At 52.9% G+C, this 15,917-nt stretch overlaps 1 protein-coding gene across 2 annotated transcripts in view; it reads right to left on the bottom strand.

The window, feature by feature from the left end:
* LOC121464985 (equilibrative nucleoside transporter 4) overlaps positions 1-13,276 on the bottom strand; it is a 31,554-nt gene extending 18,278 nt beyond the window's left edge. Inside the window, exon 1 of one of the 2 annotated variants that reach the window (XM_041678130.1) lies at positions 13,117-13,276. The gene's annotated coding sequence lies outside the window, so the exon portion shown is untranslated. Of the gene's footprint in view, positions 1-2,992; positions 3,136-13,116 lie in introns of those variants that run through there. The other variant, XM_041678129.1, reaches the window with a different exon arrangement.
* Between the last annotated feature and the right edge of the window lie 2,641 nt (positions 13,277-15,917).

Here is a 15,917-nt window from a genome sequence, read left to right as displayed (position 1 = left end):
TAATGTCTATCTGGGGTCCTGAACCGCAGCTCCAGTTCCTCAAGAAGATTCTGTTCTACCACTGGGCCACGCCCCCAACCCCTCACTGGGGGATTCTAGGCAGGGGCTCTACCACTGAGCCACACCTCAGCCCTCACTGGGGGATTCTAGGCAGGGGCTCTACCATTGAGCCACATCCCAACCCCTCACTAGTGGTTTCTAGGCAGGTGCTCTACCACTGAGTCATACCCCAGCCCCTCACTGGGGGATTCTGGGAAGGTGCTCTCCCACTGAGCCAGAACTCCAGCCCCTCACTGAGAGGGTTTAGCAGGTGTTCTACCAGTAAGTCACACCCATTGTAGTTTTGCCTCAGTGTTTCTTGCTTCAGTTCAGATCTGCCTTATCTTTGGAGGAAAGGGAACCCATGGCTGGGAAGAGCCCCAATGCCCAGGTACCCCTGTGTGCATGGGTGTCTATCTTTTCTCCCTCTAACCTTTATCAGGTGAGTTTTAAAACACTGCTGAAGTGTGGTCTGAAGAGAAAACATACCCGCTCTTCCGAGAGCATGAGACGCACGTAGCGAGGGGCACACCGGGGCACTGGACCCAGACCATGGTCAGAGACAGCGCCTCACTGTCAGCAAGCACAAGTGAGAGAAGCCGCAGAAGAAGCCGAGGCCCCCACCCCTAAGAGACCCCACCTTTCAGAACTACATCAATTATTTCTGGTCCTGTGCCACCAGCATGCCCTGTGCCATATCCACCTGTTTTCATTTCTTTGCCAGGTCATTTCTGCAGCTCTCCTGCCTCAGTTTACCCCTTTCCCAGAGCCCAAGGTGAGTTTTCCCCACCAGTTACCAAGTCTTCCTCCTGGATGTGACTTCTCTCCACTCTAACTCTCAACAAAGTTGTGTTAGCGTCAGGGACCGAGACTCGCGTCTCCTTGGGACCTCAGAGCCTGCCACATACTTAAACTCTGGGGCCCAAGGAGCTCTGCCCATATTGGTGGCTGACCCCAGAGTGATATAGACAAGAGGCTGGGAACTTCTGGGAGCTGGGAAGCCAGATGACCCTCCTCTCCAGGCAAAGGGCACCTCTCCTGCTACTTGGTCCTAGTAGCAACATCTGGACTTGGAAGAGACTTAGAAGGGCTTAGGACATAGCTGACCTGGGCTTGAACAACAGTGGTATTGGGTACAATCCTGGTCCCGTCTGTCACTCGGCACACACCTGCCTGATCTCCAAAGGGGTGGGTTACGGAAGGCTTAGAATTACCGGATCAGACTCCAGCCCACCAACGCCCCCCCCCAGACAGGAAGTACTGGGCAAGGGGCCACTGTTGGAATACCATTCAGTGTCCATGGATCCACCCAGGATGGAACCTCAGTCCTGGAGGACACCTGAGATTCAAAACGCCTGGCCCCTGCTCGGTAGGGGCTCCCATGATTCAGTCTCCCAGTCAAGTCGGACCAGCATAAAAGGATTCTGCCTGACTGAGGCCACACCATCCGGGAAGGCGGATGTGTTCGGCATCCTGCCAGGCTGCTTGCTCTGGCTCAGTCAGCGTGGCGGGCAGCTGCCACCCACACTGTCCCCATGGCTTTCATCTCTCTCCTCTCCCAGCCCCCCACATTTAGCATCCAGGGGCTTGGATCTTCCCTCCATCTATATTCGCTTTAATTAAAATTTAAGGGCATGCTGATAGACACGGGAAAGGAAGCTCTTGTCTACACTCCTGACTTGGGATCTCCTCTGTGCTGGTCACAAAAGCATCGGAGATGACACAGGTCATTTCTCTAGCCCTCAGACCATCCTTGGCACCAGTTCACCCACCTGGAGAGTGACAGAGTACTTCACAGAGAGTGAGTGGGTGGTTGGTAGGAAAAGCTTAGCTGCTCACACTTGGCGTTTTAATACTGATGTAAGCTACCCCTGAGCACCGAGTGGGCCAAAGAGGGCTCCTAGCTCTCAGCAGTCTTGTAAAACTAGGCACACAGCGCCAGTCTGCAGAAGGGATGACCAAAAAGGAGAAATGCCAAACCCACAGCCAGACAGCTCTAACTGGTCCCTGACCTGGCTGACCACCAACAGTCCCCTCGCAGTTACTGTAGCGATTGAATAGGAAGCTGCTTGCCCCACACCTGAAGCCAGCAGAAGGGGCAGGGAACTAAATTTCACTTGGAAAGCCAACCTGCTCAACCTCATAGGGCCTTGAACTTCTGGCTCCAACCACAAGTCCTGCTTACTAAATGTCCTTGGATGCCCCTGTCCCGTGCCCACTCGTTGTTTAGCGAGACTCCCTGCGCATCCTAAGGCTCCACTCCCGGCTGCAGGATTGTGGGTTTTGAATCCCTTGAGGTAGCTCCTCTTTGAGAACCAGGGGACAGATGAATGTAACTTCAGTGCCACAGACCGATCAAGGCCTGGGATGCCCGCAGGGCTGAGGGGCAGCTTGGACCCACCTCCCTCCATGCTTTAGGTTTCTGCAAAGTCCCGATACTAGCAGACCCTGATGTTTCTTCAGCAGGCACCCCAGCAGAACCAAAGTTGGACTTGGGGTTCAAACGGCCCCCAGCAAAGGGGAGACCTCTACAGCAATTCGGAGGTCGTGACCCAGTGCCCAGGCCCCGCCTCTGCCAGAACCTTCCCATGAACTAGAAGTGGACTGGCTGTACGGAAAAGATAGATGGAAGGAAGTGGGTCCGGAAGCAACTTCAGGTGCAAGGACCCCTGGGGTGTGACCAAGAGAGGCTGCAGTGCCACGACCCGGCTCGGCCAAGGCCACCCGCGTTTGTCCCCTTCTAGAGCCTGCGTCCCGCGCTCGCTTCCAGCTGGGATGCAGGGGGTCTGGCACTGGGAGAAAGGACCCCTCTTCCCAGGACAAGGAGTGCGGCAGGGATCCAGCGCCTGGGAGGGCGGGAGGGGAGGCGGCGCGACTGGGGCCGCGCGCCGCAGACAAAGGCTCCGACAGGTCCCCGCCGGCGTCTCTCCGCCACCTCCGTGGCGACACTCACCTCGGCCGGCCTCAGGCTGGGATCCTCGGTGGCTGCCCGCCGCCCGCGCCCGGACCCTGCACGCTGCGCCCCGCTCCTCGAGGCTTGGGCCGGGCGCGGCGGGCGTCCTCCCGGTTGTCCCGGTCCGTGGGCCCGGGTCCGCAAGCGCGTGCTGGGGGGGTGGGGGGGTGGGCGGCGCAGCAGCTGCAGCGAGCAAGCCCGGCCCGTGCCCCGCCCGTCCTCATGGCCCCGCCCACACAGCTCCGCCCACCATATGGCTCCGCCCAAGTCCCGCCTCCAGCTAAGCTTTCTCCCACCCAGACGCTCTGCCCCATATCTCTGACCCTGCCCCATCACACTACTCCACTCCACATGGCTCCACCCACGTCCCGCCTCCAGAGGAGCCTACCACCACCCAGACGCCCCTCCCTGTCTTCACGCCTTCGCTTCACCCACTGAATCTGGTCCTAACTCCTATTTTCGCTCCTATTCACTCCGCCCCTAGCCCTACCCTTTTTTCCTATATTCCCCGCCCCATTTTCTTTAACCATGCTCCACCCACTCTACATGGCTCCACCCATAGCCCCGCCTCTCAACTGCCTCCACTTCTGCTCCCACTTCTCTCAGCTGTCTTCACTCTGGTTCCTGCGGTGCCCTTGGCCAGTCCCAACCCAGACCACAGATCCCGCCCCCTTCTTCTGCCTTCCCCCTCTGCGGGGACTACTGAGCCCCACCTCTATTCTTTCCACACCCTTTCTCCTCTCCTCTCTCAGCCTGAGTCCACCATTCAACTTCATTTGCCTAGTCCCACCCCTTATTATCCCCACAGGCTCCACTCCCTCCTCGGGGCCCACTTTGTCATACCTACCTGATCCTGCCTCCAGGTTTTGTACATGACCAGTGTCCCTCCCGACCACCTGCTAGCCCCGCCCATCACTTCCCATAGCCCCGCCCCTCATGACCCTGCCCACAACCTTCGCACGTGCCCTGCCTCCCTTCCCCTTGCACACACCCCCCCCACCCCACCCCCCCACCTTAACCCCCCACCCCCCACCCCCCCCACCCCTCCACCCCGGCACACACACACACACACACAGCACATACCCATCCCTATCCTGCACCATGGCTCTCAGTGGAAGTGCTGCCCTCTACCCACTCACCTCCCCCACTTGGCTCCTCTACAACCCATATCTGACAGCCTAGCACACAGGGTGGGCTTGGTGTCCTTGCTGGCCTCTTCAGTCCTTTCAACCTTCCTGTCAGGCTGTCTTCTGGAGCTTAAGTTTACTATTTGTGACGCTGACCTGGGGCCTGCGCTGATTGCTGCAGAGGGATCTGTTGTGACCCGGGTCCCAGCCATGTGTCCCATGGGGGCCGATAAAAATGAGGCCAGGAAATTAGTTGGACCTGTCTGTGGGGATAAGGGGCCTTCAGGACCAAGGTACAGAAAGATGCCGTTCCTGGATGCTGGATGCCCCTCACTTAAATTTGGAAACCCGTTTGGTTCTGCTAGTGCCTGGGTTCTTTCTTATCATCTTGCCATCCTCCCTCAAACAGTTCTGAGGAGTGCCCCCCCCTTTTTTTGGTAGCCTTTCCTTTTGGAGCCCAGGTTGGCCTGGAACCCAGGATCCCTGAGCCTCGGCTTCTTGAGTGCTGGGATGATAAGGGTGCATCACCACACCTGACTCAACAGAGTGTCAGGTGTACATTCAGGAACAGTGTGTGTCCGCTGGCCTTCTTCTGCAGCTCTGCAAACCCCAGATGAAGATGGCCTATTGGAGGTTCTAGTGAATCACAATAATCTCCCTATGATCCCCAGCTTGCCACGGTCTAAAGCTTTGGTGGTATGGTCATAGCTCAACTATGGCACATGTCTCTTATCCCAGCACTTGGGAGGTGGTGATAGGAGGATTAGAAATCCAAGGGTCAGCCTGGGCTACATGAAAACCTACTCTACCCCCCAGTTAAAATAAAGCTTTGCAAGGGCCTCCTGGAGACCAGGAAGCCACTCCTGTTGTCCTGGGTATGGGAGACTTCTAAGCAGTGTTCCCTCCACGAAAAGAAACGCTAGGGATATTCAGGTATCGTGTTCCATCAAATTCCTGAGATGTGGCAAGACAGAGTGGTGGAGTAGGCTGCAGCACATGGGGAAGGAGACAAGCCGCTGTCCAGTGGCTAGCGAAGGCCACTCAGGGAAAACAGCATCTGAGTTGAGATACTTGAGTGATGGAAAGGACCCTAGGGGACTGTGTCGGCAAGGTCTGTAGCCAGGGTGCTTTAGGCGAGAGTAGCAAGAACACAGTTGGCAGAGGCTGGGAAAGTTAAGAGAGCAGTGAAGCCGGGTGTGGTGTAGTCCCAGCACTTGGGAGGCTGAAGCTGAGCCAAGTGCACCACGATCCCAGGCCAGCCTGAGCTACAGAGATCTTGCCCTGACCCCTGAAGAACAGAGAGAGGGAGGGGAAATGAAGAAGGGAGAGTGAGAGAGAGTGTGGGAGGAAAAAAGGAGGGGGAGGAGAGGTCAAGAACTGAAATCAGACAAGGCCAGGAGGCCATTGGAGCTTGCGGAGATATTTTATCAATGGAGGAGATGAGAACAGATTCAGACATTGACATCCTTATCTTCCTGAGAAGATGAAGCAGGAAGAACAAAAGTTAAGGTTAGCCTTGTTGTAGAGTGACCTGGAAGCCAGCCAGCCAGCCCGAGCAATTTAGAGAGAATCTGTCTTAAAATGAAAGGTAAGGAGAGAGCTGAGGGTGTGGCTCAGTGGTAGAGCCCCTGCCTAGAATCCCCCAGTGAGGGGCTGGGGTGTGACTCAGTGGTAGAGCATCTGCCTAAAGTCCCCCAGTGAGGGGCTGGGGTGTGGCTCAGTGGTAGAGCCCCTGCCTAGAATCCCCCAGTGAGGGGCTGGAGTGTGACTCAGTGGTAGAGCCCCTGCCTAGAATCCCCCAGTGAGGGGCTGGGGTGTGGCTCAGTGGTAGAGCCCCTGCCTAGAATCCCCCAGTGAGGGGCTGGGGTGTGGCTCAGTGGTAGAGCCCCTGCCTAGAATCCCCCAGTGAGGGGCTGGGGTGTGGCTCAGTGGTAGAGCCCCTGCCTAGAATCCCCCAGTGAGGGGCTGGGGTGTGGCTCAGTGGTAGAGCACCTGCCTAGAATCCCCCAGTGAGGGGCTGGGGTGTGGCTCAGTGGTGGAGCCCCTGCCTAGAATCCCCCAGTGAGGGGCTGGAGTGTGGCTCAGTGGTGGAGCCCCTGCCTAGAATCTTCCAGTCAGGGACTGGGATGTGGCTCAGTGATAGGGACCCTGACTAGAATCCCCCAGTGAGGGCCTGGAGTGTGGCTCAGTGGTAGAACACCTGCCTAGAATCCCCCAGTGAGGGGCTGGGGTGCGGCTCAGTGGTAGAGCACCTGCCTAGAATCCCCCAGTCAGGGGCTGGGGTGTGGTTCAATGGTAGAGCCCCTACCTAGCATAATAGGGCTGGGTACCATCCCCAGAAGTGCAAATTAAATAAGTAAATAAATAGCTCTCTTGCTGTTTCAAACATCAATTGAGATAATTCTTCTGGAAAGTACTTTGGCCTAAAAAGCATGCCTACCCTTTGGTTCAGAAAAGCTAACCCAAGGAATTAGTTCTAAATATAGAAAGGCTTTACATTCTAAGATGCTGGTGGCAATAGCGAGCTCTGCAGGTGGCCACGTAGTTGAAGGAGGTGCAGAAGTCACATGCCTCCCAGCAGGAAACAATGTGAGTGCGAAATCGAAAAACCCAAGGAAATCAGTAGACTCGTGTAAGCCCACAGAGAACTCTTAAGTCCCCAAGCTATGCACATGGCTTGAAAGGATTTAGACTAATATGGGAAGCCAGTAGCGTGAGAGTGTTAAGTGACACAGAAAGAGGAAGTGGGGCAGGATCCAAAAGATAGCTTCCACTCTATGGATAAAAAAACCAGAGAAGTCGGATAAGATGGCTTTCCGAGAAACGGTAAATGAGCAGAAACCTACCATCAGAAAAGAGGAACCTGGGGGCCGGGGCGATGGTGGCGCACGCCTTTAATCCCAGCACTCGGGAGGCAGAGGCAGGTGGATCTCTGGGAGTTCGAAACCAGCCTGGTCTACAGAGCTACTTCCAGGATAGGCTCCAAAGCCACAGAGAAACCCTGTCTCGAAAAACCAAAAAAAAAAAAAAAAAAAAAAAAAAAAAAAAAAAAAAAAAAGAGGAACCTGGGGCCTGGGGAGAGGATTCAGTCAGCAGAGGACATGCTGTGCAAGCGTGAGGACCTGAGTTCAAGTCCCCAGAGCCCACATAAAAAATGATGACATGGGCCTGAAATCCCAGTGCAAGGGAGGCAAAGACAAGAGACCTGGGGCTCATCTCCCAGCCATTCTAGCCAAACCGGCTTGCTCCAGGGTCAGCGGGAGACTCTGTCTCCACAAATATGCTGGGGTCGACAAACAGGCTCAGCAACACACACACATACATACACACACACACACACACACACACACACACACCCCACAACAAGCAACTTATGTAGAACACGGTCTGGAGTTACAAAGTGGGCATCAATGGCTTCATATAAAAATCCTATAAGAGCTTTTTAAAACTGTTTGGGGGCTGGAGAGATGGCTCAGCAGTTAAGAGCACTGGCGGCTCTTCCAGAGGTCCTGAATGACTCCAGTTCCAGGGCTTTTGACTCTCACACCAATGAACATAAAATAATAATAATAATTTAAATAAATCTAAAAATAATTTATTTGTATTTTATTTACACTAGTATTTCCTGCATGTATGTCTGTGTGAGAATATCAGATCCCCTGGAACAGGAGTTATGGACTGTTGTGAGCTGCCACATGGGTGCTGGGAATCAAACATCCGTGCTCTTAACCACTGAGCCATCTCTCCAGCCACCCCCCATGAAAGTTTTAAAGGTGATGGAACCCCAGTGTTATGTAAAAGCACAAGAAAAGAGAGACCCTTCAACCTGATGAAGATTACTCCAAGAAAACAACAGGCATTTCATCTTTAAATAGTTGCAAAAAATTCTAAACATAGCAACAAGAATTGAGGAAATTTTGGAAAACAGGAACAAGCTACATTGAAAGCGACAGGGTGGTCTCTCTAAAGAATTTTTTTTAAATAAAATTATCCATGTGTTTTGTCTGCATACATGTAAGTACATGGGTGTCTACCTACTACTCAAGGAGGTCAGAAGAGGCCATCGGGTCCAGGTCCCCCGAAACTGGAATTACAGTTATGACTCGCTGTATGGGTGCTGGGGATTAATTTAGGGTCTTCTGCCAGAACCAGTGCTCTTAACTGCTGAGCCGTCTTCCCAGCCACAAGAATATTTTTTAGTTGTGTGTGTATGTGTGTGTGCGTGCACACACGTGCACTGAGAACAGAACTTGTGGCCTCACAAATGCTAGGCAAGTGCTCTCCCACTGAGCCACACTCCCAGCAATTCATCATTAACCTATGGGAACAGGGAAGTCATATGATTATTTGCTTTTTTTTGTTGTTTTTTGTTTTTCGAGATAGGGTTTCTCTGTGGTTTTGGAGCCTGTCCTGGAACTAGCTCTTGTAGACCAGGCTGGTCTCGAACTCACAGAGATCCGCCTGCCTCTGCCTCCCAAGTGCTGGGATTAAAGGCGTGCACCACCACCGCCCGGCTTCCTACGGTTATTTGCATAGTTGCTAAAAAGAAAAGAAAAAAACTCTGATAAAATGTTATACGGCTGGTGATGTAATTAAGTTGCCTGGGTACTTGCTTAGCATATGTGAAGCCGTGGGTTCGATCCCCAGCACTTCACAAAAAGGGGCAGGATGGGGTGCACCTGCAATTCTAACACTTGGGGGGTAGGAGCAGGAGGAACAGAGACTTAAAGTCATCCTTGGCTACTTAGTAACTGAGGCCGGCCTGAGCTACATGAGACCCTCGTCTTCTCAAAAAGGAAAAAAAAGTAAGCGCACAGGTTCTATGCAAAACACAGCATAATTTAACAAGCCATCTTGGGTTCTGGTACCAGCAGGGTTTTATATAGACTCTCTTGCAGATACCGAGGGACAACTGTACATTTTATTCATAGTAGTAAGCTGGAGACAGGCCATGTGTTACAAATGGGAGATGGATAAAACCCTCCCCCACGTGGCGCCCACTCACAATGGAACATTAAGAATTCCTCGTGCCCTGCACCTGTGTGCGCCTCGGATGCGTTTCTGGAGTGAACAGACAGACACAAGGGAACACATCACGTGGCCCCATTTCTGTGAATTCCTAGAACAGACGAGAGGACTCTAAGGAAATCAGGTGCTAGCTACCCTCTGAGGGGGAGGTGGGGTTGGAGGGCGCGATACGGGGAGGAGGAGGTGGTACTCTGTGTCCTGGAGACACAATGTGTCCTGCACATTGCGAGCATTTGTGCAGCAGAAGTGTTAGTCCTGCCTGGTGGCTGCGCCTGTCATCCTGGCACTCCAGAGGTGGAGGCAGGAGGATGAAAAGTTGAAGATCACCCTTGGTTGCATAGGACATTTGAGACCAGTCTGGGCTACCTGAAATTTGTCTAAACAAAACAAAAACAAACAGGGCTTGGAGAGATGACTCAGTAGATAGGAGCACTTGCTGCCTGAGCGTGAAGATCTGAGTTTGGATCCCCAAGTCCCCATATAAACAGGCACTCCTGTAACCCAGCCCTGTGGAGGTGGTGACAGAGACAGGAGGATGACTGGGACTTGCTGGCTGCCCACATAGCTTTTGGTTACGTGCAAGACTCTGTCTCAAGGGAGTAAGACAGAGATAGAGCAGCACCCCTGACACCCTCCTATGGCACACAGGTGCACACACCTGCACTCACTTGTACATACAACATGCATACATACAACACACACACAAGTGTGGTGGTGCACATCTATAAACCCCGGCACTTAGGAGACGTAAGCAGGTTGTTCAGATGTTAAAAGCCGTGACCCATGGCCAGACCTTAGACTCAGCCTGGGTTCCACACACAGCATCCGGGTTCTCCATCCCTCCCTCCTTTCTTCTTTCCCTTCTTTCTTAATTTCTCCTTCCACCGTGTGGGTTCTAGGATTGAGCTCAGGGCACCAGGCTTGCCGGCAAGTGCCTTTAACCACTTTCTCTGCTAATCATTTATTATGACAATTCTAAACAGAAATGAAAGCAAAGGGAGTCGCGATGGGTGTTCGCAGCCTGTTCCGTTTCTTTTCTCAGATATCAGCCGCCCTCCCATTCCACAGTCAGCCTCTGGCCCATCTTATGTTTAATAAATTTCAAGGGCTTATGTCTGTTATGCCTACACTTAAGGGGCCAAGACAGGAGGATTGCAAGTTCAAGGTTAGCCTTGGCTAAATGTTGAAACTGTCACAGAAAAAAAAAAAACGAGTTAGAAAGGAGAGAGAGAGGAGAGAGCATTCGCAGGTGTGAGGATGCTGCACCTGCAAGCTGTCTTTGACTTCGGCAAGTGTGCCCTCCCCACAACAAGAAAATGCAATTTTAAAAATTAAAGAGAGAAAGAGTCCGAGGGTATCCCCTACCGCCCCCAAAGCTCTTTCAGGTCTGTCCTTTGTCATGTGATTTCTGTGGACATAAACCTAATTTATTCTCAACTTATTAGCTTAAAGCCATTATGATCTTTCCCATCAACCCACAAGCAGGCAGAAGCCTGTGGAGGAGGCCTGCTCAAGAAGTGGGGAGAGACAGGGGGAGGGAGGGCCATTGCGCTGGTCAGAGTGAGCAAGTGTGGGTGTGGCCTTCATATTGACACCTGCTCTTGTTCTCAGGGACATTGTGCCCAGGGAGCCCTTTCACAGACGACAAGAGGACAGCTGGTAAAAGGGGAAGCCAGGGCTCCACTTGGGGGATGGTGGGTGTTATAATCAGTCACAGTGACACATCTTTGTGACACACTAACCACACTTATCCTCACAGAGACCCAAGAACTTGGAATTTCTTCCTCCCTTTGGGGGAACCAAGTAAAAGACATCAAAATCTGAGCTTGGGCAGAGCGTCCCCAGCAGATTGGCCTAGGGACCTGCATGAGCTGCGGGCTGGGACCTGAGAATCAACTCCCTCGTGGCTTGGCTTATATTCCAGCACCATGGACAGATCCCCAAGGCCTCCAGGGCAGAAACCAGAGCTTCAGTGTGGCTCAGCAGTAAAATGCTGTCCTAGAATCCCCAAAGGAGGGGCTGGGCTCAATCATAGAGTGTTTGCTTAGTGTGTTAGCGGTTCAGTCCCCAACCCTGAAAAAGATAATAAAGACATAATGCTTGCGTGGTTTACATAATACCCAAGGTTCAGTGCTCAGTACTGGGGTTGGGGTAGAGGTATTAAAAATTAGTTTTGTTGGGGCTGGATCGACAGCAAAGTGGTGAGAAGAACACTGGCTACTCTTTATAGATGACCTGGACTCAACTCCCAGCATCCACATGGTAAGTAGCTCAACCAGCTGTAACTCAAATCCCAGGGCATCGTGAGCACCAGGTACATGCATGATGCACAAACAAACACACAGTCAGAATACACGTGCACATAAAATAAAAAAAAATAAATAAATTCATTTTCCCATGAAATCCCCTCAGTCTTGATTTTTGAAGCACTTGTGTCGTGGGCTATGAAGACACCGCAATCCCGCAGTGCTGGCTAAGCATGCATCAGGGCGTGTTAGCACACTCTTGCAATTTCAGCAGCTGGGGAGGTGGAGGCAGGAGAATCAGGAATTTGAGGACAGTTTGGGCTATACGGTGAGTTCTGGGCTTGCCTTGTTTCAAAAAGATCAAGCAAATGAAAATGACAGGAAATAAAAATAAAACAAAGAAAAAGGAAGAAAAAGAACTTAAAATTAAAAAGAAAGGAAGGAAGGAAGGAAGGAAGGAAAAAAGGAACTGTCCTGGGAGGGCAAGGATGTGCTGCCTGCCACATGTTGCCAGGCTCAGGGCAGGGAGGGGCGGGCAATGCATACTTTGCTGGGATCTGCATCTTGCCATTGCTAGCACAGAGGGCGGTCAGGTTCTTGGAAGACTCAAGTCACACAATGCAGCAGGGCAAATGTCCATCCCTTCCCAGCCCCCCAAACCTATCCTTCCAAGTGCTCCCCAAACACCACTCCCGAGACTGCTAGGTCTGGCAATCAGATAGTGGTTCCCTTGCATCCGGCTCTTCCTGGGACTCCCAGGGCGGGCATCAAGGCTGCGGGTGCCGCTGGAGACTGGCTCGGGATCCAGGAGCTGCCTGGCCCTGCTCCAAAGGCTTTCCAGCTGGAAATAACTCTTCATTATTGGCCACTGCGGGTGCGGATGTCAGGGTTTGGAGAGGATGGGGTAAAACACCTCAGGGGCACCTAGGCTTGTTGCCGCCATGGGGGTGCCGACTGCATCCCTTTCCGCTGGCTGTCTTCCTGTACTCCTGTGAACTTTGGTGCCTGCCATGGGCAGCTCCACCTCCCCCCAGCCTATCCCTTAAAGCCTCGCTTCCTGGTCCTATGATTTCCTCCCTTTTATCTTTCCTTTTTTCTTTCTTCTCCTCCCTCCCTCCCTTCCTCCCTCTTTCCTTCCTTCCTTGGTACATAGCCCAGACTGCTCTTGAATTTCTGATTCTCCTGCCTCCCCCTCAGTACTGGAATTCCAGGCATGCCCCACTGGGCCCAGCCTTGTAGTCTTTTATGCCTATGTTATCCACACAGATTTCCCCCTCCTGGAGAAGTCCCCCCCCCCCATAGAGCCTTCTCGTCTTCACTTCCTTTGTGCTCCTTCATCTCTAAGTTCCCTGGGATGAGGCCCAGAGAGGTGAAGACATTTACCCAAGGTCACACAGCAGAGGAAATAAGAAGAATGAGCAGAAAAAAGGCTTGATGAAAGAGGGCGAAGTGAGATAACCCTGAAATGACCCCACCCCATGTGAAGGGAGGCAAGTGCACAGACTGTTGGAGACTAAGCCACTTTCTAGAAGGCTCACAGTGTGTCCATTTCACAGGCAAGAAAACTGATGCCAGAGAGCCCCAACCAGACACCACGGGAGTGGCAGAGGCAAGACTGAGCCCAAGCCCGCCTAGCCTGCGCTGTTCTCTCCTAATTCATCACTCCTCGGTGTTCCGGGACTCCTAGCCCTGTTGGGGACCCCCGGGGAGGTGTCTTGCTTACCTGAGTCCTGCTGTGCCCCCTCCCTCCGAGGCTTCTCCTCGTGGCGGCAGGTCTCTGTGAGCCGCGCGCACCGCTTGGGAAAGCTCTTCTACTCTCTATTTACAAGAGCAGGCTTCTGAACGAATGAGCCAGGGAAAATGTTTGGCTTCCGTGGGTGGGAGCTGGGGCCATCTGTTCCCAGGCGCTGAGAAAACACCGTAACTACAGCCACAGTGCCCAGCAGAGCCTTGCAGAGCGGGGCCCTGGCAACCACGGGCGGCACATCCTAAGGCAGGGCTCTGCCCCTCTGTGGGCCTCAGTGTCTGAGTCTATAAAAAAAAAAAAAAAAAAAAAACTAGGAGGACTCATGAGCTCTGAGACCCCAGGATATCAGCCCTGCTGCTTCCCTCTCGCTCCCTTCTTACTTCCTCTTTGTACACCCACCCCCGTGAAACCAAGTGCCCCAGGGTGGAGAAGGCCGCTGACGTCCGCGGCAGGGCACTGGGCTACCTAGGACCAGCTTTTTAGGCTTTTATGACTTAGTGCCCTCATTTGTCCCCGGGCTGAAAATAGAGAATCATTTTCCAATCCAAAAATTTATGATGTAGGAGGGTAAACGAGAGAGAGATAGTCCCTTCCATCAGGGGACACATCTGTCGAGGACAATGACTTTCCAGATGATGCTCTAAATGGTTCAACATCTCTGGCGGCCAGGTGGAAGATTAGACTAGATAACTTGATATCCACATGGGTGGGGGGTATGTAGTTCAGTGATAGAGCACCTGCCTAGAATCCCCCAGTGAGGGGCTGGGGTGTGGCTCAGTGGTAGAGCACCCGCCTAGAATCCCCCAGTGAGGGGCTGGGGTGTGGCTCAGTGGTAGAGCACCCGCCTAGAATCCCCCAGTGAGGGGCTGGGGTGTGGCTCAGTGGTAGAGCACCCGCCTAGAATCAGCCAATGAACATCTGAGGTGGGGTCAGAGGAACCAGTAGAGGTTTTCTTTCTTTTTTAGTTTTTTTTTTTCCTGCTACGGGCAAGACCAGGGGTTGATTCCTAGCACCACAGAGTAGGGAGGCAGAGAGACAGAGACAGAGACAGAGACAGAGACAGACAGACAGACAGACAGACAGACAGATGAGAAAGACAGGGAACTATCTGCCCTGCCCCTGGAGCCTTGAGCTCGCTACCAGGTCCTCTGGAAACTGTAGCACCAAGGGTGCGGTTCCTGAGGACACAGCCCTCCAAACCTCACTCTCCAGAGAGAGAAGGCGACAAACACAGAAGGTGCTCTGCCCCCTCTTGTGACTCGGGACAAATGCTTTGGGCTCACCTGAGTCAGCTGTGTCACTGTAAGTCGGGATGAGAGTGGGAGCTATGCCACAGGAGTGATGGGGTCATAATAACTGACATGTGACAATTATCGATCCAGAGCTAACACCACGCTGGGCCTGAGTCTTAGGTGGTCAGTAGCGTCCACAGATGTCCTGGGCACTGCATGACTTGGTGCCAAACTGTGGTGTGGGGTGAGGGCACTTGTTTGGGAATGAGGCCTGTGCCTAGGGGGTAAGACCTGTGGAATGTGGGTGAGCCCTGTGTCCCGTGGGTGAGCCTGTGTCCCGTGGGTAAGCCTATGTCCGTGGGTGAGCCTGTACCCGGTAGGTGAGGCCTGTGTCCCGTGGGTAAGCCTATGTCCGTGGGTGAGCCTGTACCCGGTAGGTGAGGCCTGTGTCCCGTGGGTGAGGTCTGTGCCCAGTGGTTGAGGTCTGTGCCCAGTGGATGAGCTTGTGTCCTGTGGGTGAGCCCTGTGCCCAGTGTAGCACTGAGTGAGTAAAACTTCTTGGTAAGGCTGGATTCCGCCTCTTGGGGAACCTATGGTGGATGAGGACACCTGTCCTGGCCAATTCTATTTAGGAATGCTAGTTAGAGCTGTGACCACCATCGCTGGAGACCTGATTTCATTTTTTGGTAAAAATTTCAAGAGGACTGTTGAAATTCCAAGAAAATGACAGATTAGTAACTAAATAAACTCATGAGAGTAACCCACGGCCTGACTCCTCACTGAGTGCTTTACCGCTGTCGGCATAGAAAAGGTTACTTCAAGGCGGAGGCACCGGGTCTGTTTCCAGCACCACAGTCAATGAAGTCACATGGTGCGATTACCTTCGGGTCAGCTGTGGTATGATATTACACCTCAGAAATTAACCAGTGCTTGGGTTGGCGAGAGGATCCAGTGGGTAGGGGAGCTTGCTATCAAGCCTGGCAAGATAAGTTCATTCTCTAGGACCCACATGAGAGACGAAAGACTTCTGCAAGTTGTACTCTGACTCCACATGTGTGCTGTAGCACACACACGCACACACACCTGCATACACACACCTGCACACACACCTGCACACACACACCTGCACATACACACCTGCACACACGCACCTGCACACACGCATCTGCACACACACACCTGCACACACACATGCACACACACCTGCACACACACACCTGCACACACGCACCTGCACACACGCACCTGCACACACGCACACACACCTGCACACACACATACCTGCACATACACACACATACACACACACTTTAAAAAAAAAGACAAACCAGTGATAGAAATCGGGGCTCTTCTCACTGAACAGCCCACTGCTACCCCACACCACTGTAAACCTTCCCCACTGACTGACTGCTGCCATCATCTGTCATCCTTTGCAAGTGCCCCCCAGACACATCCAGGTCCCTGTCCATTTGGCTGCTGCGTGGACAACTAGGCCCCTTGGCAGCTCACTGCTCCTTCAGGACGGCAGGACAGCTCCCTTCCCAG

Source organism: Microtus oregoni, unplaced genomic scaffold (genome assembly GCF_018167655.1).
Source record: "Microtus oregoni isolate MIOR12 unplaced genomic scaffold, Mior012 000029F_ref0000214, whole genome shotgun sequence".
NCBI classification, from domain to species: Eukaryota; Metazoa; Chordata; class Mammalia; order Rodentia; family Cricetidae; genus Microtus; species Microtus oregoni.
This window is presented reverse-complemented; position numbering and strand designations above follow the sequence as displayed.